The sequence below is a fragment of the Vicia villosa genome, linkage group LG4 (assembly GCF_029867415.1).
Source record: "Vicia villosa cultivar HV-30 ecotype Madison, WI linkage group LG4, Vvil1.0, whole genome shotgun sequence".
NCBI classification, from domain to species: Eukaryota; Viridiplantae; Streptophyta; class Magnoliopsida; order Fabales; family Fabaceae; genus Vicia; species Vicia villosa.
The window spans coordinates 178,437,138-178,460,958 of NC_081183.1; the positions used below are offsets into that span (position 1 = coordinate 178,437,138).

General features: G+C 34.5%; 1 pseudogene; it reads left to right on the top strand.

The window, feature by feature from the left end:
• LOC131598401 (protein RAE1-like) overlaps positions 1-18,620 on the top strand; it is a 32,871-nt pseudogene extending 14,251 nt beyond the window's left edge.
• The last annotated feature ends 5,201 nt before the right edge of the window (positions 18,621-23,821 follow it).

Genomic DNA, 23,821 nt, shown 5'->3' on the forward strand with positions numbered 1-23,821 from the left:
GATGACATAAAACATACTTATATTATATATGTATTGAATCGGTCCGATTTTACATGATAAACAACAATACATACAAAAATGGTCATTACAAACAAAAAACGATCCAGAATAAACTAAAATTCACCGAACCAATCGGTGGATCCTAAGTCCAAAATAGGTATGTTCTTTGACCGCTCTCTATTTTGCTTGCGCTCTTGGCTCATCATTTCTTCAAACTCCACCATTCTTGAAACGAAAGGATCCGGCCAAGTCTCCGCCTCATTTGAACGATGTGCCGTCCATTGACAAGAAGTAGCCGGTATAGGACACCCCGGTTTCAAAAACACTTGAACGAAGTGCCGCGATCGTAGATATCCGGTGCATATGATCCGGCCCGACGCGTCCAATGGCGGTTGACTATGAAGTGGAAAGAAAGTCTCACTTAGTCCAAACCTCATCAAATCGACGCATACAATATCATGTGCACTTGTTATTAGATGACCCATATCGGGGAATGACATCCACTTTGTAACCGGAGCGATACCGGTAAGTGATGGAACAAGTGAATCATGAATTTTCGCAAAGTTTTCTTGATTTTCATATAGTCGGCCGTAGATGTCCCGATACCAAGTCAACTCCGCAATAAGTTCCCGTCGGACTAAAGTGTGATTATTTCCCCTTTTACCGAGAAAACCCGCAACGACCCGATATCCACAATTGCCGTCGCCTCCAACATCAACGATGTTATCGATATATTTGTGCATAAAAATTGGCATCTCATCAATGTAGACAATGGGTGGTTTTTTTATCGGCGGTGTGCGAGGTGACTTCGAAATACGGGCACCTTTGTTACCATTGCACTTGGACTTCGGTGTCGGTGAATCCGGGAACGATGCATCAACATGTTCAAAGTAGGAAGGAGATCGTTTTGTTGACATGTCATCTTGTGTAATTTTGGACTTTTTCGGTGCACCATTCGTCTTAACCGGTTGAGATGGCGGTTTCAAATCGGTGGTCTCCGAAAATGCGATTTTTCGTAATTCTTCTTTTATATGCATTTTCGTTGTGTCATCCGCTTTAGCAAACTTCTCCATTATCACTTCCAACTCGTCGGAGATGGTGATTTTGGATAACCAACTTGTACAAAATCACAGCTCATAGTCCTTGATCTTATCTTTAATTCTCTTCACAAATTCCATTTGTACCCTCACCCTCATTCATCTATAAAACACATTACTTAGCACACAGAAAACATAAGAAGAAAAACACTAAAAAAACTCTGCACTGACCTTCAATATCCAATCTGCTCTTTCTCATAGTACAAAATTTATACCAGTTTTCTTCAATCTTCAACACCATACGCATCAACCATACACACTTCTTCCACCAAAACCGATTCACCACCATAATCACCTCCAAACCTTCATAACCATAACTTACTCTGCATTTTCCGTAAAAAACTTTATCACCTTCACAAAGTTCATGATGCGTTATCTTCGATATCAAATAACATACAACAGCTCACAGTATTGTTAACATCAGCATTTTTTTTAACACACACCATCAACTTCATTCTGAAAACCATCTACAAAATCATCAATAAAAACCTTCATACTTACATATTTCAGAATCTCCAACACACCAAAACTCACGTCATTTAGCCCGGCAGCGATTTAATTCCGTTTCAGATTTCAACTCAGACCGAGCCAACGCGAAGACTCGTTTCACATCATCAACAATACTACAACAACACAGCAGCTTCCACCATTGATTCGCACGCACCAGAACGCCTTAACATTTTCAACGCTCAGTTGAACCGAAAAATGCAAGGGAAACCATTGTCGAAAATCGCCGGAGATTAAAGCGTGGAGAGACGCGAGATCGTCACCATCACCGCTTGCAACTTCGATGTAACGGAAGCATCTTCCTCTTTGTCAGGTATTTCGTAGCTTCATCTTCCTCCATTTTCATGTTACGATTCTGATTTCTAAGTTCTTGAATGTTGCTTGTTCAATAAAGTTTTGAGTATATGTTAATTTTGATTTAAATGTTGTGCTTAGATTTGTGAGTAACATAGGTTAGGATTATTTTGTGATGTTGAGAAATAGGAATAGAGGTTTCGAAAAAAAATGAACAGGGAGAGTAGTGAGAGTTGAGTAGAGAGCATGAGAGAGGTGAACCTTGATCTTGGGCCTGCACCTTAATGGGCTAGCGCCCTATCTCTTTTTGGCAACCCTTTTTGCTATGTTATGAGCCCATATGTTTTTGTATATTTTTAATTTATATTATTTTAGTTTTAATTGTTATATTTGTTTGTTTTAATTGTTATGCATATAATTAATATTATTTTAATTTTATTTTCTTTTCTCTATTAAAAAGTATTTGTTTTGTTAATTTCATTTTTGTTTAGAATTTAGATTTATATTATATCTATTAAAAACCTCAAAAATATTAGTTTAGTCTTTAAATTCCAATATTAGATAGAATGTATATAACAACTTTAGGACTTAGAATTTCCTTAGTCATTTTCATTCCATTTTCTCTTCTTTTTCTCTTTCAACTTTTAAAATACTTAATAAATATTAAAAAGTGGAGAACGGTGAGTATCATTGCATTGGGATCTAATTCACAACTATCTATATTTTCCTTTAAAAAATACCCAACAAAAAACACATAAAATACCTAATAAATTTTAGATTCCTAAAAAGTAGAGAAGGGTAAGTATCCTTGTATTGGGATTTAATTCACCATTATCTACATCAAAAAACACCAACCAATTCAATTTTTCTTTTTTCTTTAAGAACATGTTAATTCCTTTCCACGACAATTGTTTAAGTCTCCAAAGTTCGAGCATCAGTGGAATGCGACGTTTAACATCGTTCATTTAAAAAACACAAAACACATCAAAATACCAACTGAACTACGCCTGCTCTCATTCCTTAAAAGAGATACGTAGGCATTAAGTCGCGGGGCCTGAACGACCACAATCTTATATATTTCTTTTTTTTCGTGTTTCTTTTCTCTTCCTTTTTCATGCTTTTAGTTTTAGACTTTTAGATAACACCCTTAGATTTAGACTAATAAGAGCGGATCTCGTCAAGTACGACGGACGTGAGGAGTGCTAACCCCTTCTCCTTGCGTAACCGACACCCTTACCCATTTCTCTTGGTCATAAGACCTTTGTTTGTTTTACCCCATCGGTTTTACTCGATGTTTTTCCTTTCCCATTTTTGGGATAAATAAACAATCGATGGCGACTTTATGATTTTAATCTTGATGATTTCGATCCGGTTGTTTCAGTATTATGCATATTCTTTAAGTTTTTTTGTATTAACTACTAGAATTTGTTATTTTACGTATTAATTTATGCTTTATTTTTCTTGTGTTAGGTATTGGGATATTAGGCAGTCGAATCCGATGCATACTCAGCAACTTCCTGATCGCTGTTATACAATGTCTGTGAACCATCTTTTGATGGTTATGGGAACTAGGGGTGTTCAAAACCAAACCGGCCCAATAGAAAACCGCAAAACCGAACCAAACCAAACCGAAACCGCAAAAAACCGCATATGGTTCGGATGTGTTTGGGCCATTTTTTAACAAACCGCGCGGTTCGGTTCGGTTTGCGGTTTGTATTTTACAAACCGAATCAAACCGAACCAAACCGCATTATTTTACAACCCTCCAAACTTCAATTAACTTATATCCAACCCAAACTCAAACCTATTATGCCTTAGTCTTACGATTACTAATAATTTTCTCTTCCTCACTTAAGGTTTCAAGTCAAGTCTTCTTAAATCTCTCCTAGCGGTATTGTACATTTTTTTCATCTTCTTTTCCAAATACATATCGATCACATATTCTTTTCTAGTCTTTCACCTCTTAAGTTCGTTCTTTTTCATCTTATTATTTTTATTCTACTGTTATCTCTTTCACTTATGTTTTTAATGTTCATTTTTTTATCTAATCGCATCTCTTCCGCTCTTTCTTTTTCGTCTTCTATAATATTTCATCTCTTTTATTTTCTATTTCATTATAATGTTTTTGATATTATTTTATGCTACTATTTAATGTTTTTTATTCCATTTTTATCTAATATTATTTTTGTATATTAAATGGAAAGTTATTTTCCAAATATGATAAATTTTGTTGTTATTTGATAACACATAAATGACTAAATACAAAGTTATGTTGTCATCAATATGTGTATGTATGGCTCAATAAATTTTAGTAAAAAAAACCGAACCAACCGAACCAATCCAAACCGCATTGGTTTGGTTTGGTTTGGTTCGGTTTTATTTTTAAAATTCAACCGAACCAAACCGAACCGCACACTTTTTTCTCTTGCGGTTCAGATGATTTTTTACGTCAAAACCGCCCAAACCGCACCGCGAACACCCCTAATGGGAACTGCATATAGGAATTTAATTGTCTTCAACTTGCAGAATCCTCAGGTGATTTTTTATCTTAAATTTTCATTATGCTGTAGCTGGTAGCTTTCTAAATTAGTTTAGAAATAGAATCTCAGGCTAATGCCTAAAACTCCAAACTCCATACACACTCTTGCTTGGAAGTTGATATAGCACTGTGAGACACTCACTGGTTTGAAAAATTAAAAGAAAAAGCAAAGGGAGACCAATTTGGCCATGTTAAGCATTAAGATTACTAACATCATTATGATTGTTATTGTTAGAGTATTGAGTTATGTTTGTACTATTTGTACTTGACCTAGATTACAAGTATAATAGGCTATAAACTCAATGTTGAACCTTAATTACCAAATGGAATTACAAGCCTAATTTGATCCAAGAATTACATAGTTATAGGTACATGGAAAAGAAAATAAAGAATAACATATATCTTTTCATACTCACAGCTACAAAATGTGTCAGTGAAGGACGGTATAATATAGCTTTATTTGGGTTTGCTGGTAACATAGGATTAGCATTATCTTGTAAGTAAATGGTACGACCAGTCCCAGCTGCCCCATTCTGACTAAGCTTTGAGCCACTGGATTGGTAAAACGAGCCACTAGGCTCCCACTCCAAACATTGAAGCATCCTAAAAGTATCAATAGTGAGCTCCGAAAACTTAACCTGTTCACCAATCATCACATTCACATTTTAAAACCAATAGAAATGAAGGTCCATAGCATTTTACCAGCAGTAACAAACCAACCTTGTTGATTTTTGGGTATGGTGGTAAACAATTTAATTAATTTTGGCGTTTATTGTATAAATGCTTATGTATAAACTATTTCTACAATCAAAGAGAAAACCATGCATAATCTCCGTATAAGCTATTTCTACAAGCTAACTAGGGGAGCCTAAAAACAATGTATAAACATGTCATACGATTTTTCCATAATGCACCTCATTTATCATTTTCAAACAAAAACTGTGTTGTAAAGTATAAGTTTCTAGCTCGTTATGATGGAAGCTACTCAACACAGCATCTCGCAATTTCAAATTTTTACATAATCACGTCCACATACTAACTCGAAAGCTTATATATTAATAACAACATTTTAAGTAAGCTCTCCAAAAAAAACCCATTTATCATTTTCAAACATATATTACGTCGCAATGTACTCATTTTTGCCTCGTTATGATGAATGCTACTCAACACAGCATCACGCAATTTCAAATTCCGCTTCCCAACATCCACAAGAACATGCGGAAAATTATCACTACATTTATCCGTTGATTCTCTTCAACTACATGTATCTGTTGACTTTCAACTACAAGTTTTAGCCGGACCTTTTATTCTCGAACCAAAGGCTCGTGATACCATTGTTGGGGCAACATCGGGGGAAGGGTCAAGCGAGGAGCATTGTTAATTTCCGGGACATTCATTTGAGCAACACACCTTTGTGGGAGAGACACCACTTCTCCACCTAAAACCTTAAAGTAATAGGTGGGTGGGTTCTCCCACTTATATATGCTCAAGTCACCACATGCATTTCCAATGTGGGACTATTATCCACATTCACACTTGATTCTCAACACTCCCCCTCAATTGTGAGTCTTACACAATGCTCCCCCTCATGTGGAAGCTTCTCTTCCACATACACTTGTATCCATATGAGAATCCAAAACTAAACTATATCTCAAATTATTGATTTTTAATAATTGATGAGCATTGAGTTCGATAAATAATGATTTAATTGTCTTTCTTGTAACTGGTGTGGAATTCACAACAGACGGAGTACAAAAGAATAATATCTCCCTTGAAATATCAGACAAGGTGTGTTGCTGCTTTTCCAGACCAACAAGATTTTCTGGTATGTATTCACTCCTCAATCACATTCAAGTACAGTTATAGAAGTCTGCAATCTTAATTGTTACCCTTTTATTTTATTCCATCAATACAATGATGTGGGCCAGTTCTCCACTTGTATTTGAGCGTTTATGTATATGTTGTGAAGAGGCTTTAAATTTTGTGATGCTCTAATTTGGTAAACTGTATTCCACTCTTTAGACAATTGGGTTATCACTGTATTATTTGCTAAAAGAATTTTGCACTGATACTATATAATGACAACATCGAGGCCTTTTTTCTCGAGATAGAATCATATAGGGTGTGAAAATTGAATTTTATGTTCACATTGCTGTATGCTGCATTTGTTTTGTACATTACAAACTCAAAAACCATAATTTTAATTTGTTTCGCATTTTTATGCTATTAGGTTTTTTCTTGGTGTTATTATCGCGTACATCCTTGGTGTATACTCACTAATTTCTATACTGATACTATTGAGTATTGACTATTTTTTTCTCTGTAGGTGGGTTCAATAGAAGGAAGGGGTTGGAGTACATCACCTTGATGATGCGCAATCGAGCAAGAATTTTACTTTTAAATTCCACCGAGAAAGTAGTGACATATTTTCAATCAACTCTCTAAGTTTCCATTCTGTAATACACTTCATAATATCAAAATTAATTAAATTTTGTTTACTTAATATTCTTTTATATACAATCTAATTGATGTCTTTGTGTCCAGGTGCATCACACTTTTGCGACTGCCGGATCTGATGGGGGGTTTAATTTCTGGGATGAGGACAGTAAACAGCGAGTCAAGGTTCTAGTTTTGTTCCTAAACTTTCCTCTTCATCAGTATTTTTGTCTGAATGCAATCTATGTAATTTTAAAACGAAATAGTTTTTTGTATGGCCGATATAAACATGATAAGTAACTCTTTGCTAGTTTTTATTAGTTAGAGAGTTAGTGTTAAGGACATCATGTTTGAAGACTTGCTAATACTTCCTTGGAGTTGTGTATGTACTTCATACCAAATGAAGGCTATTTAAAGACTTTCTAATAGGCTTAACAATCACATAACAAACTAACCACCTGAACAACCACCTAACTTCCTAACCAACATACAAACTAATTACTCTAACTATTCATAACTACTTTAACCGCATTAATTTCCCTTTATTCTAGAATCCTTACAATTTCTGTATTAACTATGTATCAATCTAGAAAACAATACAGTCTTCTTTCCACCTTTGGCTGTCTTTATGAAGTTATTTAATGATATTTCATTTTTAATGTGTTTTGTAGGCTATGCAAAGGTGTGGTCAGCCCATACCTTGTGGTGCTTTCAGCAATGATGGCTCCATATATGCTTACGCCGTATGTTTCATATTGCTGCTTTTAAAATTGTAGTAGTTATTTATTTTCTAATCAATGAGACAATTTTTGTGATAACATCACATTTATCGTTTTCATTTAATTTCTAGTGATCGAGAGTGGGTTAATGTGATGTTCATATGAAAGTGCACTCAAATATATCTATTCAGTCCTTATTATGATATTCATTTGAAAGTGCACTTAATGTGATGTTCATTTACTTCTCATTTTTCTCAAGACTTTGAAGTTTATTGTTTCATTTGAGGCAAACAATGTTATCATCAGATGTTGAAGTGCAGAATTCAGATTCGTCATCATCATATCCAAATGTTATTAATCTGTAGAATGATTATTAAAGGGAAAATAATAGAAATCTAATTAAATGACATGTTTTTGGATTTTTATATTATAAAAGAAAAAGTCTAATTAAAAATAAACATATTTTTGAGTTTTTATCATTGAACAAATAGAAAGAAACAATAAAGAAATTAAAACAAACCATCGTATAAAAACAAAATAGAAAATGGGTTAGAGAATAAAACATAGGGTGCTGGGCTTTTATGAGATTGGCCCAAAACATATTTCATGAAGCTGCCAGGGGAGGTGTATGTCGTAGAGGAGTGATGATTCAGAGAAAGGGACTGGGCCGTGATCTACCTGGCCCAGGTTTAAACAAAACTTCAACCAAAAAGACACATGGGAGAGTAAAGATCCAGGTGAAGGTACACAACATGAAATCGGATTGGGCTTAGTCGTTTGGCCCAAGGCTGGAAACTAAAGAATCTAAACTATCACTCGGTCTCTCTATGCTCCAAACTCTCTCGGTCAAACACACTCTCTTCACGTGAAAAACAACAAACAACAGCAAATCCCTAAACATACATCAATCCAGCCCCAATTTCGCTACTGATTCGAATATTTGCAAGTTTACACAATTCAATCAATTGGAAGGGAAAGTAAGTGAAGCAAACAAATCAAAAACAGATGAAGGTTTACCAATATAAAGCTTTAGCTACAGTCTCCGGGTAACTCTCTCTGATCCTTCTTTCTATTTCAGTCGGTGAAGAAGTGGTTGTTACGTAAATGTTGAGGTGCGTGTGGTGATGCGTGTTGACTTCACTTCTGCTTGTTGCGGCGATTCTGAGTTTGAAGTTTTGCGGTTCGAGTCGGTGTTGCTGAAGCTTGTTGAAGCTATGATAACGAATCAAATTCGTTGTTGCGTGTTCTGATATGGTGTCGGTGTCAGTTCTGAGCTGATGCATTTGTTATCGAACATGAAGCTCCTCCGAATCGGTGAAGAGGCAAGGTGATGTTTGAAGGTATGTTTATGAGTTGAGTTGCGAATGAAGCTTATGGTAAGGTTAATGAGGGATGCTGATGCAGTGAGGTGGTTATGTTGTTTGTTGTATGACTCGATTACGATGGTGAGATGTGATGATGTTGTTGTTTCAGTTCACTGCATATCTATTGTTGTGGCTTAAATGGATGAACACGGTAAAATGGAGGAATCGAGTTGGGTTCACGGTTTGATGGAGGTTAGTTTTAAGATGATGAATGATTACGGGATGGTGTTGGCGTGATGAAGAGGAAGGTTACGTGATAATGGAGGAAGTAATTTGATAAGAAGAACAAAAGATGGTAGTGTGAAGGGTTGTTTTTCGTGGATGGAGGTTCACTGAAGGTTGAATGATTTGGTTTTATGGAAAAAAATGTCAAAACAGTGTACAAATCGGTTTTTGCAGTTTTGGAGGAAGAGTTTTGATCAAATTTGTGCAGAGTTTCTTTATGGTTTTCTTCCTCACTTTTCTTAGTGTGATGAGAGCGTGTTATATAGGCAATGAGAGTGAGGGCATTGTGGAGATTTTGAGTGAATAGAATGGATAAGATCAAGGACAAGTTTGTTAGAAATGGAGAATAATTTTGCAGATTTTGTGGAGAGTGGGAAGGTGAGTGGAGTAGTGGAGGGAGGAGGAAATCGTGAGAATGAGAGTGGAGAGAAAAAAGTTATCAAAGTTTGTTATCCTTTTGTCTTATATGGCTTCTAGAAGAGTAATATATGTACATGAATTTGGTGAAATATGTGATGATGCAAAATGTGAAAATGCTACCATTATGATCCCACAATAATTGACTTGGCTTGAAATTGGTTTAATGGATCAAACAACTTTGAATTGAACTTGGGCTTCCACTTTTATCAATTGCATCACCTAATAAAAATAAAAAGAACAAAAGAACCCATAGAAAAAAATAATATAAAATGATTTTATTAACTCTAATTAAAAATTCAATTTATTCTAAATTGAATTAGAAATTAGAATTATAAAATCGTGCAAGGTTAGTAAAAACTATAAACTGCGAAATGAATATGTAAACGAATTATTTTATATTCTGAATGAATGCAAAGTGCAACATGATGATATATTTCTTTTTTCGATTGTTCTTGAATGGAATGAAAATTATGTTAATGTCATAATGATACAAAATAAAATCAGGAGGGCAAATTTTGGGTTACAACAATATTCCATCATTTTCATCAGTCCAATTAGTTTAAAAATAATGCTCGCTATTTATAAATTTGAAGGGTAATTTTAACATTTAATTATTTAAAAGTTTTACGTCATTTTTCAAACACATCTATCTCAAATAGATAAATAGGCAGGAAATTTTTTTATTTTTTATTTGATAGAAGGCCTAACAAAAGCCAAGGAAAAACAAAAATAAACAAAGCCCAAGGAAACTAAGTTCTAGGACCAAACAGCCCAGATACAACAATACTTCTAGCTGTGTCATGAGCTTGAACATTCAAATGTCTCCTAATAAAGTTAACCGCGAAACCATGGTTTTGAAAAAGCATCTTCTTCAACCAATGAATGGAGTGACCAGTAGCAGCTCCCCCCTAATCTGACCGTGAATATCATTCACTACTTCCTTACAGTCAGTGAGAAAGGTGACTTTAGTGAGACCTTCCTCAATGGCATACTCCAAAGCAAGCTTAAGAGCCATAATTTCTGACTCTTTTGCTTGATTGTTACCACACATCTTCCAAGCACGGACCAAAGAATCAGTAGAATTTTCTTCCTTGAAGACGACACCAAGCCCCCAGTATCTGGTAGTGGCAAGACTCGCATCAGTGAAACACAGGTACTTGCTTCCTTTATTCAACTGAGGTTTCTCATATTTGTGATAATTAGAGTTCTTCGATTTATTTGTAGGGGTATCATTGAGAGTTGTCTTTCCCTGGACCCGATTTACTTTTATCGAAGATTGCTTTCTATGGTTTGAGGTAAGATACTCACTTTCTCTAGCAATGATTGAGGAATTTGAATTAGATCCGAAACCTTTTTGTACCAATCTAAAGTTTCCATTATTAATTTGATTCTCAGGTTTTCCAAATATGTCTTCCACCTGTTTGTCTTTCGAGTGAATATGATCATTAATGGGGTTACCAACATCTTTTGTGGTCTCCTTACTTCTATGATCGTTCCAGATTCTCATCATAGCTTTAAGATTGGTAAGACTCAGCTTGTCCTTAAGCTTACCTATTTTCCTGCTATCCTGGTAGACGGCGTTGTGCTGATGATTACTCTTATTCTTGTCTGTTTCAGTACTTGTAGGGCCTTTTGTAATTTTTGAAACATAAATAGCCTGATATAGATTTATGGCTTTGTCAGAATTGTATATAGCAATAGCCACTGGATTATGCACTATATTAAACACTATGTTGTTTCTCTCCAACCATATAATATAATGTCTATTTTGTGATAGATTATATTCAAGTTCTCCACAGTCCAATTCTGAATAACATACTGAAGCCAATCCCTGAAAGTTGTTTGCTTTTACTGATTAAATCTAATAGTGACACTGGTTCCAAACCTAAGTTGTTGAACCCAAGGGCAGTATATGAAGCAATGCTCAAGTGTCTTAACTTTGTCTACACATCTAGGGCATAAAAAATATGTTGTTATCCCTTTCTCTTGTAGCCTACTTTTAGTTGGTATGATATTTTTCAATATCCTCCAAACCAAATTCTTGTGTCTAGGCAGCAAGTTAGACTTCCAAAGATTTTTCCACATATTCCTGTCAGAATTTATGTTTGAAGTTTGGCAAAGATCCTCTTTTCTATCCCAGTTAGAAATATAATAATATCCTGATTTTACTGTATAATCACCCTTCCTTTGTTCCTCCCATCCCATCCAATCTGGATCATCAGTGTTTGAAAGAGGGATCTCAAGAATTGTTTCCCTGTCTATTGGAAGAATAATCTTCTCCAGAGTATCTTCTTTTCATGTGCCCCTATTTTTGTCTATTAGGTCTCCAACTTTGTTAATGTTAGTCATATTCATATTCTCTGTAAATATCTTGTTGTCCTTATGTTGTGGAATCCATTTGTGTTCCCAAATGTTAATATTTAGCCCATTCCTTACATGCTAGATGGCCCCTTTCTCAAGGTATTTTGTACAGCTATGAATGCTACGTCAGAGGTAGCTGGGATGAGACCCCAAATCTGCCATAAGAATATCCCCATTAGGATAGTATTTAGCCTTCAATATTTTGCTACCAAAGAATATGGATCAGTGCACATTCTCCACACTTGTTTAGTGATTAAGGCTTTATTGAATTCTTGGAAAGTTCTAAAACCCAGACCACCATTAATCTTAGGTTGACAAAGCTTGTTCCACTTAATCCAATGAATCCTTTTATTCCCCCACCAATACCTAGCCAACATACTCTCCATCTTCATGTAGATACCTTTAGGAATAAGGAATGAACTCATTATGTATGTAGGCATAGATTGCAATACTGCTTTTATAAGCACTTCCCTGCCAGCAAAAGAAATTTTCTTATCCTTCCAGCTATTAATTATGTGCTGAAGTTTATCCATAAGATAGTTAAGACTTTGGTTTTTGTTGTGATGTATAATAGTGGGCAGACCAAGATAGTTCTTTATCTGGTTAACAATTTGAAATCCCAGAATATCTTTGATTTTATCTTGCTTAACCTGAGGAGCCCCTTTACTGAACATCATCTCAGATTTAGCAAGATTTACTTTTTGTCCAGAGCTCTCCTGGTAAATCTTAAGTATGTTTTCTATTTTGTGAGCCTCTTTAACCTCTGCCCTACCAAACAAAAGGCTATCATCAGCAAAGAAAAGATGAATAATAGAAGGAGCATTTTTGGTTATTTTTATTCCAGAATAATCTTTGTTCAAATTGGCATAACTAATCATATCGGATAGGATGTCAGCATATAATATAAAAATATAGGGGGAGAGAGGATCCCCCTGTCTAATACCTCTAGTGGGGTAGAAAACCTTAAAAGGAATACCATTAATTAAGATGGCAAAAGACATAGTATTGATACAAAGCATAATAATTCTGACCATATTAGGGGGAAAGCCGATCACTTCTAGAGTTTTTTAAATAAAATTCCACTCTAATCTATCATTAGCCTTTTCCATGTTTAGTTTTAACCCCATGAAACCATTTTTTCTTTTCCTAGAGTTCTTCATATGATTGAAAACTTCAAAAGCTATCATAGTATTGTCAGTTATCAGTCTTTGGTGAACAAATGCACTATGGTTTTCACTGATGATAGTAGGCATAATAGGTTTTAATCTATTAGCTATGGATTTTGAAATGAGTTTCATAACAACATTGCATAAAGCAATGGGTCTGAAGTCCTTGGGATTATTAGGATTCTTAATTTTGGGTATAAGGCTAATGAAAGTATGGTTCAAAAAATCAGGGCTCTCATTACCATTTAGGATGTTTAGCACAACTTTGATAATGTCATCCCCTATAATTTGTCAGAATTTGTGGTAGAAACTGGCAGGGAGGCTATCGGGGCCAGGAGAAGCCCTGCCTTTCATATTGTGCAAAGAGTTTGCAACTTCTTCCTTAGTATAAGGTTTACGCAGGTCCCTCTGCATCTTAATACTCATCTTAAAATTATACCCAACAAAACAATTCTCATTTATGGTGGTATTACTAGAGTTGAATTGGTTTTCAAAAAAGTTAGTTAAAGTAAACTCAATTTCCTCTTTCTTGTTAGTAATTTTCCCATCAACCACAAGGAGTTGCTTAATCTTGTTGGTGTGGTTTCTAGAGTTAGCTCTTTTGTGTAAAGCCCTAGTATTTTTATCACCCTGTAATAGCCAGTGCATTTTGGCCCTCTGGGACCACCATATTTCCTCTTGCTTAAAAGTCTCATTGAATTAATTTTAAAGCTTTCTAATAATGTTGTCATGCTGGTTATTAGTGTTCCTGTCTTGGTAAAAGAGGATTTTACCATTAAGAGTTTTGGTTTTATTACTAGGATTTCCATACTTCTTGTGGCCCCAGGACCATATATCATCAAACATGGCCTTCAGATGGTTAGCTATGTTATCTTTAGAGTATCTTTTCCAGTTATTCTCTATCATAGTCAAGGGTATAGGGTCTTCCAGCAAGAGATTTTCAAATCTTTTAGGCCTAGGCCTATCTCTGGTCCAACTTTTATGCTTCTCTTTACTACTGAAACTGAGGAGCATAGGCATGTGGTCAGAAGAAACACAGGAAAGATGGTTGTTATAGTAATAGGGAAATTGGTTTATCCATTTAGAGTTGGCTAAAAATTTGTCCAGTCTAGCTTCAATATAAGTATTATCAGAATGTTTGTTATTCCAAGTAAATTTATACCAATTATAGCCCAAATCCTGAAGCCTAGAGTCATCCAACATGGCATTTATGTTCATAAATAAATTTTGATCCACTGGATTTCCCCCCTTTTATCATTCAAATTCATAACAATGTTAAAGTCTCCATAGATTAACCATTTATTGTAGTCATATCTTTGGGCCATATTAGAAATGAGATTACATGTCAACTGTTTCATATTATTTTTAGGGAACCCATAGAAGCATGTCCCTCTCCAATTCATATTATGACCATTACTATTATAGTCAGCCACATAAAAATCAATGTAATTCATATTAACATGTAAAATGTTTAAATCAGTATCCTTTGTCCAAAGAATGTCAAGGCCTCCTGATTTACCATTATTATTGGTATTACAATCCACCACCAATTTGTTTGAAATTAAGCTACTATTGCATATCCTATCAAAAGTATTGTCAGAGCTATTTTTTTGGTTTCAGAGATGAAAACATTATTAGGTTTATGAGAGCTTATCATGTGTAGTAGAACTCGAGTAGTTTGGGGGTTTCCCAAACCCCTTGCGTTCCAAGCTAAGATCTTCATGCTATCCTAGTCTCCTGGTCTATTAGGAGAAATTGTTTGTTGTTAATGCTTGAATCTGTAGCTGTTTGCTCTATAAGTCTCCTTTTTTTGTTGGTTATTCCTAACCCCGAGACTATAGGTCCTCTAACTTCATTGACCGTTTCATGTTATTCCTTTTCTTCCTGAACTTGCAGCATTTGCATCTGTTGAATCAATTCTCTAGGGATGGGGCTATGTTGGCTTAGACTAGGCTTTTTCGTAGGAATCCTACTGAAAGTCTTATCTTCCTTTGATACTTGTTTCCTGCCTGGTTGAGTGGCCCTTAGCCAAGGTCCTAGAGGGTTTACTTCATTTATACCATGAGTAGGCTTTAGATTTTTGTTTTGCAATGTTCTTCATTATGTCCAATCTTCCCACAGTAGAAGCAAAACATGGGGATCTTTTCATATCTGAAATCAATCCAGTTTATGCCATTTCTCTTGCTCCCAATGTACATTCCTGGAGAGTTTTGAGTAGAAACCTTCAGATTTATTTTTGCCTTAGCAATGATGGACTTGTCTGGCATCTCAAATATCCTAATTTCCAAGACTCCCCCCATAGTTTGACCTATCTTTATGGCCATCTGTGTTGTTTTCCTATTCAATGGCGGACCCCAAAACTGAATCCACACCGGAGCTTTAGAGAAATCTAGTTCAGACATAGCTTTTTTACCATCCCAATCCTGTAGAATGAGCTAGGCATTTCAAAAAATCCAAGGGCTCCCTTTTAGAATCCTATAGTAATCTTTATCATTTTCAAGATTAATCTAGAAGATTCCTTATATTATTTCTCTAATCTCCATATTCATCGGGTTGCACCAGATGTTTTCCAAAGCTTTTCTGTAATATTTTACCAAGAAGACTTCTGGAAAGTGCTTTCCATGGTGTATGAATTTCATCATCCTCATACAACATAAAATTTAGTGTATCAGTGGAAGCAGGTTGATCTTGATAGTTGTGTGAATTTGATGTTTCTTCTTGAAACACTTGTGCAGATATGGAGATTCTTGGAATTTGTCTGCTATTGCGAATGACTCTGCCCCCACAATCTTGGTTTGTTGTTGACAGATTTTGAACTTGGTTTAGTTGGTTTCTGGGATTTCCTTCAGCCATTGATAGGCAACCGGTGACTGTTGCGATGCATGATGCTCTCATCAAAGAGGTTGCGTGGATACCAGAGATGTTGAGTTATTGATTTTTAATAATTGATGAGCTATTGAGTTCGATAAATAATGATTTAATTGTCTTTCTTGTAACTTGTGTGGAATTCACAACAGACGGAGTACAAAATAATAGTATCGCCCTTGAAATATCAAACAAGGTGTGTTGCTGCTTTTCCAGACCAAGAAGGTTTTCTGGTATGTATTCACTCCTCAGTCACATTCAAGTACAGTTATAGAAGTCTCCAATCTTAATTGTTACCCTTTTATTTTATTCCATCAATGCAATGATGTGGGTCAGTTCTCCACTTGTATTGGAGCGTTTATGTGCATGCTGTGAAGAGGCTTTAAAGTCTGTGATGCTCTGATTTGGTAAACTATATTGCACTCTTTAGACAATTGGGTTATCACTGCATTATTTTCTAGAAGAATTTTGCACTGATACTGGTGCTACACATTGTTTTATTGTTGCTCAATGTGTGAAAAGGTTGAGTCTTGAATTATCCCCTATGAATGGAGAAATGGTTTCCGATCTTCCAGCTAAGGGGTCGGTAACTACTTCTCTAGTGTGCTGCATTTGATATGTACATTACAAACTCAAAAACCATAATCTTAATTTGTTTCGCGTTTTTATGCTATTAGGTTTTTTCTTGGTGTTATTATCACGTACATCGTTGGTGTATACACACTGATTTCTATACTGATACTATTGAGTATTGACTATTTTTTTCTCTGTAGGTGGGCTCAATAGAAGGAAGGGCAGGAGTACATCACCTTGATGATGCGCAATCGAGCAAGAATTTTACTTTTAAATGCCACAGAGAAAGCAGGGACATATTTTCAGCCAACTCTCTAAGTTTCCATTCTGTAATACACTTCATAATATCAAAATTAATTAAATTTTGTTTACTTAATATTCTTTTATATACGATCTAATTGATGTCTTTGTGTCCAGGTGCATCACACTTTTGCAAATGCCGGATCTGATGAGGCGTTTAATTTCTGGGATGAGGACAGTAAACAGCGAGTCAAGGTTCTAGTTTTGTACCTAAAGTTTCCTCTTCATCAGTATTTTATGTCTGAATGCAATCTATGTAATTCCAAAACACAATAGTTTTTTGTATGGCCGATATAAACATGATAAGTAACTCCTTGCTCGTTTTTATTAGTTAGAGTGTTAGTGTGAAGGACATCATGTTTAAAGACTTGCGCTAATGCTTCCTTGGAGTTGTGTATGTACTTCATACCAAATGAAGGCTATTTAAAGACTTTCTAATAGGCTTAACAGTCGCATAACAAACTAACCACCTGAACAACCACCTAACTTGCTAACCAACATACTAACTAATTACTCTAACTATTCATAACTACTTTAACCGCACTAATTTCCCTTTATTCTAGAATCCTTACAATTTCTGTATTAACTATGTATCAATCTTGAAAACAATACAGTCTTCTTTCCACCTTTGGCTGTCTTTATGAAGTTATTTATTGATATTTCATTTTTTAATGTGTTTTGTAGGCTTTGCAAAGGTGTGGTCAGCCCATACCTTGTGGTGCTTTCAACAATGATGGCTCCATATATGCTTACGCCGTATGTTTCATATTGCTGCTTTTAAAATTGTAGTAGTTATTTACTTTCTAATCAATGAGCCAATTTTTGTGATAACATCACATTTATCGTCTTCATTTATTTTCTGGTGATTGAGAGTGAATTAATGTGATGTTCATTTGAAAGTGCACTCAAATATGCCTATGAGTTCAAATTAATAATTTTTTTTGAAACATATCCTAAATTGAAAGTCTTAATTTATGAATTTAGTCACTAAATGTCCACCCCAAAATAAACAATATTAAGAATATCTAATAATACATGAATATCTAATAAACAATATTAAGAATATCTAATAATACATGAATCTTCATATTGTGTTATAGCTAAAACACAATATGAATTGCCTAAATCCCATTGGTGAATATGCTTTGTTTTCCCATCAGTTTTATGCATATGCTCTGTTTTCTATGAACTTGCTTAAAGACAAGATAACTTTTCTTGCTTTTTATGTACATGTTTTATGTATTGGATTCAATTAACTTTATTTGGCTCTGAAACTTTTACACGTGAAATCACAATCCAGCTAATACAAAGAATTGCATTTATTTGCACTTGCACTTGCCACTGGTACAGTTGTGCATGAAGGCATACATATGTGCATATTTGTGTTTAAATTTTTAATTTAAATTAATTGGACTAATGAAAATGAAGGAATATAAAAGAAACAAAATTAGAATTCTTTCTTTATTTCGTTTTCACCTGTCAAGTACACTTGTGCATGATGGCATATATATGTGCATACTAGTGTTTAATTTGTTGAATTTAACTAATTGGACTGATGAAAATGAAGGAATATAAAAGAAACAAAATCAGAATTCTTTTCTTATTTTGATATATCTTAGTTTTCATCTGTCTTTAATTATCATAATGCACTCAATGACCAAGTTTATTCTTGTTAAGTTCTTATTTTTCTCAAGACTCTGACGTTTATTCTATTGTTTCATTTGAGGCAGACAATGTTATCATCAGATGTTTAAGTGCAGAATTCAGATTCGTCATCATCATATCCAAATGTTATTAAACTGCAGAATAATGTAATGCAAAATGTTATAGACCCTTGGATAGATATCTCTCACCTGTGTTGGATCAAAGAGATACAACAAGTTGCAGTATTTTTGCCTGTGCGGCTGCATTTAAAACATGGGTGTTCAATTGGTAGTTGCTTATATTTCGTGCGAAAGAAATGTGCTGTTCTAAAAGAGGATTGCCCTTTTAGAGGGAAAAGTTCATAAGTCGGGAGCTGAAGATAGAAAGGGAAATATAAGGAAGGTGGTTGCCAAAATTAAGAGATATTATAAATTAACTGACCTAGACAGGGTGAAGTATCTGATCAGAAACTCTAGATTAGTGATTGGAATTTCAATCACTAATCTAGAGTTTCTGATCAGATACTTCACCCTGTCTAGGTCAGTTAATTTATAATATCTATTAATTTTGACAACCACCTTCCTTATATTTCCCTTTCTATCATCGGCTCCCGACTTATGAACTTTTTTGACAACCACCTTCCTTATATTTCCCTTTCTATCCTCGGCTCCCGACTTATGAACTTTTCCCTCTAAAAGGGTAATTCTTTTTTAGAACAGCCTTTTTCTTTCGCAAGAAATATAAACAACTAGCTATTGAACATCCATGTTTCAAATGCAGCCGCACAGTCAAAAATACTGCAACCTGTTGTATCTCCTTGACCCAAGACAAGTGGGAGATATCTACCCAAAGGGTCTATAACATTTTTCAATAAAGAATTTTGTAGTTTAATATTATTTGAATATGATGATGACGAATCTGAATTCTGCACTTCAACATTTGATGATAACATTGCCTGCCTCAAATGAAACAATAGAATAAACTTCAGAGTCCTGAGAAAAATGAGAACTAAACAAGAATAAACTTGGTCATTGAGTGCATTATGATAATTAAAAATAGATGAAAACTAAGATATATCAAAATAAAGAAAAAAAATCTGATTTTGTTTCTTTTATATTCCTTCATTTTCAATTAGTTAAATTCAACAATTTAAGCACTACTATACACGTATGTATGCCTTCATGCACAAGTGTATTTGACAGGTGATCAGTGCATTTTTATGCACGTCCATTCATGTTTGTACTCATGCATTTCCTTGGTTTGTTTTGATTATTTTTATCTTTTAACGTGTTTTTATATTTTATTTTATTTTTAGCTTTATTTCATTTTCGCACTTTATTTTTCAGCTTTAGTAGTCTGCACGGAAACGACCATATCTGGAGTTCCAGGAGTCCGATTGAGGCGTTCTAGTAATCGCCGGAAAGCTAAGAGAAAGAGCTACAATTCTTATGTTGGAGTTGAAGTCAGAATCGGACTGTAGCAGGGCCAGAAAATTCGTTGAAGTTGCAGCACTAGTTTTAGTTAAGTTTTGGGTCAATTAGTTTTGGGCCTGGGTCGTATGTTTGACCCAGTTGGTTTGTAAAACGGGTTGTACTATTTCTCCTTAGGGTACAGCCGCAGTTACTGTCACTTTTTACTTTACACAAAATAATTTTGAAAGCTTCGTACGTTTGTAATGGAGAACTAAACCTCGACGATCAATTCACTGTAATCAGATGCCGCTTTGAGGTTCTTTTATAATTTTCCATTAATCTGTTCCTTTGAATTCAATCTATAATTACAATTGCTTGCTTAATTTAATTGTTTTTATATGATAGAATTCTTTAATTTGATTGTTGTCTGTTCTTGAATCAATTTCGTGATTAGTGTAGCTTTTGCATTATCGCGTTCGATCATATTGTGTTTGCTTAATTCACAATAGCTTATAATCCGTTTGCTTTATCCGGAATTCAGGGACAGACTTCGTATAATTTCTATTGCGCTTGTCAGTAGTTTTTATAGTCAAATAGGATCAGACCCGTTTAGGGAATTGGAATTTTATAGGAATCAATGATAAGTCGGAAGTTGATACAGTGGGTTGATTCGTTTCAACTTATTCAGATAATCACTTTTTCATAATAACTTATTTTCTGCATTTTTATAATTGAACTCAAAACAAACCCCCCTTAATTCTAATTCCATTCGGTTAGTAATAACTAAGAATCCTTGTGAGACGATATCCGAGTTGTCGTTACCGTTAAACTACGTTTTACAAAATACTCGTTTTTGATTCGTGCGCGACAGCGGATCAACAGGTGAAAACAAAATAAAGAATTCTGATTTTGTTTCTTTTATATTCCTTCATTTTCATCAGTGGAATCCGCCACCAGTATTTATTAAAGTTTTTCTTTTCTTTCAAATGTTAAATTTCAATGCGTTTTCAGTAATGTTTGCTTGCTAAATGTTTGTTTGATTTTGGATGTGAAAATGAAAATAAGATGGATAGAAAGGAAGAGGTAGAAGAAGTATGTAGAACAAGAGAAAGAGAGTTAAATATCATGGTTTTTGGTGTCTCAGATTTATAATATGTGGCTATAATTGGTTAACTGTTATTCTCACTTTGATCTTCGGGTACATGCCCGATTCAAGTGGAAAAGTCAAATTTACTGGGTTTTGTTTCTAAATGATAGTACCTCCCTATGTCACATTTGTATGATGTTGGTTGCTAACCTTTTTTTTTTTGTTTTATAATTGATAGACAATTTTGGGGAAATAAAATGCTGACAGAGTATTAGCAGGGAGTGTAGACTCCATCATTTTTTTTATTATTATATATATTTCTTATCATTACTGCTATAAGAGGGTAGATCCCCCATTTATATACTTTTTTAATTGTAAATTAATTAAGTTTTTTTATTTTAATAAAAATTTGATTTGAGTTAATTTTAATTAAGTTTCTATGTGACTTTATTTTTAATTAATCAAAATAATAAAATATTGTAGTCTTAGATTTAATTAAGTGAGTGGTGTAACTTAGTCATTTAAAGATCTAAAAAATATGTATATAAAATAATAAAAACTCAAAAACAACATACATTAGAATTGATTTTCTTTCATATAGAAAACAATAAAAACATTTTATCTTAGAATTTAAATTTTATTTTTTATAATAACAAAAACATAAATAATTTGTTTAATTTTAATTTCTCTTTTAGAACTTAATGTGGTTATTCTAGATTTTTCTTTTAATGATTTGTTCATATTCCTTCTATTATTCATACATCATTTCAAATATTTGTACTAACATTTTGTTTTGTTTGCGAGGTGCTACACTTGAGGCATTTGGATTATTTTCATGAACGTTTACAAGTTATTTAACTTTGCACATTTAATCGTTTTATTTTCATTCGATTGTTGTAATAATTTTCTATCCCCATTTGTTTGGCAATTTGTATCCCCATCCCGAAGCCATGTAATAGCGTAGGAACCTTTACTTTTCCGCATTTTAATTTTCTGTAAATATTAACTGTTAGTAACTAGGATTGTATGGCAAGACTAATAACTGAACATAGCTAATCTTTAATTCTAAAATAAATAAATAAACTGAATACAACACACTTGCACACTTGCACACTTACACCTCTAGGGTATCCCCTCTTGGTTGTTTTTCAATACAATGGTCATGTCTCTCGAATGTAGAGGTATCTTAGCAAACGATGACCCTCGAAAATATCATCATAGAAAGATCATAGTCCCTCGGAGTTGCCTATGGTAAAACATCTTGTCCCTTGGAGTTCCTTTGAAAAATGATGATAGTCCTGCTAAATTGTTAAGGTATCTCTATTTGTTTCTTTCAATGATCATAAATGACCCTTCACTTGTCCCTTAAATATCTAACAGATAGGACTACCTATCCACAAATGGTATGGATAGTCCTATCCCTTAAAGAAAGTAAGAAAGTTAGGAAATGTCAAACATTAGGGTAAGTTACTCTTAAATTGCTTGCTCAGCAATAAAAAAAAATACTTTTCAACCACTTGTTTTTTTTTTAAAACAAAATTTCAAAAACTTCGCATACATCCTTGAGGACAAACACATATGGATCATTGCGAAGTCTTGCCTTACTATTGGCACATCTTTTTCAAAATACACATACACACTACGCTTTCAAGCTTTTCAAACAAAACAAAAATGAGCTAAGCAAATTAAGAGCTCGTAGATAACTACGGATGAATAGGGTGCTAACACTTTCCCTTTTCATAACTTACCCTTGAACCCAATTTTTTTTTAAAAGGTCTTTACTGTTCTTTTTACCTTTCAAAAAATTGGATAAAATAAAAGTCGGTGGCGACTCTAGCTTACTGCAACATCGTTTTGGTAAAACAAAACTAAAAGTCAGTTCTCCCACCATGTTACATTGTGGATACAAAGGGTGCTTACATCTTCCCTTTGTATAACCTAGCCCCGAACTCATTCTCTTTCAAAAAAAGTCTTTCCTGTTCTTTTTGCGTTTCCTAATTGGGTAAAATAAAGTCGGTGGCGACTCTTGCTATCCGGACATTTAAAAAAGACAGTTCTTCCACCGTATTACAGTATCCTTTGTCCAAAGAATGGCAAAGGCCTCCTGATTTACCATTATTATTGGTACAATAATCCACCACCAATTTGTTTGAAAGTAAGCTACTATTGCATATCCTATCAAAAATATTGTCAGAGCTATTTTTTTTTGTTTCAGAGATGAAAATAATATTAGGTTTATGAGAGCTTATCATGTGTAGTAGAAGTCGAGTAGTTTGGGGGTTTCCAACCCCTTGCGTTCCAAGCTAAGATCTTCATGGTATTCTAGTCTATTAGGAGAAGTTGTTTGTTGTAAATGCTTGAATTTGTAACTGTTTTGCTCTATAAGACTATAGGTCCTCTAAATTCATTGACTGTTTCATGTTGTTCCTTTTCTTCATGAACTAACAGCATTTGCATCTGTTGACTCAATTCTCTAGGGATGGGGCTATGTTGGCTTAGACTGGGCTTTTTGTAGGAATCCTACTGAAACTCTTATCTTCCTTTGACACTTGTTTCCTGCCTGGTTGAGTGGCCCTTAGCCAAGTTCCTAGAGGGTTTACTTATGTTATACCATGAATAGGCTTTAGATCTTTTTTGCAATGTTCTTAATTATGTCCAATCTTCCCACAGTAGAAGCAAAACATGGGCATCTTTTCAAATCTGAAATCAATCCAGTTTATGCCATTTCTCTTGCTCCCAATGTACATTCCTGGAGAGTTTTGAGTAGAAACCTTCAGATTTATTTTTGCCTTAGCAATGATGGACTTGTCTG